Source organism: Macrobrachium nipponense, chromosome 38 (assembly GCF_015104395.2).
Source record: "Macrobrachium nipponense isolate FS-2020 chromosome 38, ASM1510439v2, whole genome shotgun sequence".
Taxonomy (NCBI): Eukaryota; Metazoa; Arthropoda; class Malacostraca; order Decapoda; family Palaemonidae; genus Macrobrachium; species Macrobrachium nipponense.
Genome location: NC_061098.1, coordinates 43,297,514 through 43,299,811, shown reverse-complemented (window position 1 = coordinate 43,299,811; position 2,298 = coordinate 43,297,514).

Sequence of the window (2,298 nt, the reverse complement as noted above, 5' to 3'; positions counted from 1 at the left end):
AATATTATAATTGTTTGAGGCATGCATAATTACTACCTTTATGTATACAGTTTGTTGTTATATGTAAACTTATATGTTCGGAAGTATATTTTATGTGATATGAAGTGCTAATGAGAAAGTTTGCTGGAAATGTGGTTCCCTGTATCATTGTCATTCATCATTATTCCTTGATACCTTATTATAGTATATGATGTAATGCATACTTTTGATATTGTTTTCTTTTTTGTGGTCAAAGTCGTGCAAATGCAACTGCCATTTTTTACACTGCCTGTGACCACATTTTCTTTGTATTTATTGCATAACAATAAGTATTCTTAATAAGATTTGGGAAATATATCTTAATCAATCATTCTAACCTTTATCATTAAAAAAGTTGCTTTTCAAAGTGAGGTATGAACAAAGTGACAGAACTAAATAAATTTTTCTTAAGAATTATTTAAAATCTTGATAATATTATTACTGAGAGAGAGAGAGAGAGAGAGAGAGAGAAGAGAGAGAGAGAGAGAGAGTTGTCATGTTATAAGAAATGGACTTGAAGAGAATACAGCAAACCAGTATATGGGTAAGTAAATAAGTAAGTAAAGAATAAACATATGAAGAAAGTGGAGTAGCTATGTGTGTTCAAACTGGTATATTTTATGTGCAATAAAACAAGGCTTGGTGACTAAATGAGAGAAAGGGTATTAAAAAAAAATTTAAAACAAAAAATGAAACATGTGACCTCTCTACAGATTTTATCATCAAGATTTTATGAAAAACACCATGCGATATGGAATATATGTATAAAAACTAAGGGTTCTTTAAGTAATTCAGTGAAGAAGCAAGGGAAGTGTTACTCTTGTGACGTCACAGTATTAGCTACGCCCCCACTGCCGAGTTGAGCAGACCCTATATACTTTGAATGGGTATTAAAAAACATCAAGCATGTGACCTCTTTGCAGGTTTTATCAAGATTTTATCAATAAAAACCATGCGATATGGATTAAATGTATAAAAACTAAAGCTTCTTTAAGAATTCAATGGAGAAGCACGGGCAGTGTTACTCTTCTGATGTCACAGTATTAGCTCTGCCCCCACTGCCGAGTTGAGCAGACCCTATATACTTTGACTCTGGTCTATCCTATATCATTGCCAGAAGCACGATTGTGGCTAACTTGAACCTTAAATAACATAAAAATTACTGAGGTTAGAGGACTGCAATGTAGTGTGTTAGATGATTGGAGGGTGGATGATCAACATACCAATTTGCAGCCCTCTAGCCTCAGTAGTCTTTAAGATCTGAGGGCGGACGGAAAGGCGCAGACGGACAGACAAAGCCGGCACAATAAACCAATGAACCACATGAAAAAGACAGGGAAGTTCCATTTTATAGAAAATTATGTTGTTATCAGTCGTTACCATATGTGTCTGTATGTTAAGTTTTGGCTTGACATATTATCAGAAAGATATACATTCATAAAACCACTTTCAGACACGAAAACTCTTCACTCGATCGGCAATGAAAGATTCGTATGGAATAAAAGCAGTCATTAGCCCGTAGACTCTCTAGGCCTAGGAACTTAGTGATTATGTGCTTCAGCAAACTTAATGCTAAAATATGTATGGTGAAATAAACATGAATTTTAAGCTAAGATATTCATTCGTTCCTTGCACGACATCGCTGTGCCTTCACCATTTATCGTCTTGTTTCAAACAATTACCGTAGCTTAAATGCCATGGCTGACAATGCTCCCAAAACAAAAAAAAAAAAAAAAAAAAAAAAAATAGTAGTCTTATGGGGGAAAGAAAAAAATAAGGCTTCATTATCGTTACTATCACTGTCACTCTCTCATATCCTACAGTGGAAATCTCTACATGAAAAAATCGTTCTTACGTAAAGAGATATTGATACCTTATGGAAGAAATTCATATCCCATTGGAATTTCTTTCACTACAGTTTTTTCTCATTTTCTCCTATATCCCTCCATTATTCCTTTTTATTATATATTATTATTATTATTATTATACGATTTCATGTAGAGATTTCCACTATAGAATATGAGAGAGAGTGTGCTAGTGATGATGATAGTGACAATATGATGTCTCATTTTTTTCCCCATAAGACTACCTCTATCGAGGGATCATGGTCACGATGATGACGTCATTGACGACTAGTCATGTGGCCAGGACGTGTACTACACGAAGACGAGAGAGAGAGAGAGAGAGATTAAAATTCTTAATCTTTTGCTTGTTGTTTTCTCATTGATAGCCCTACTTGTAATTTTTTAGTAACATTGTCATCCATGGCATTTAAACTAC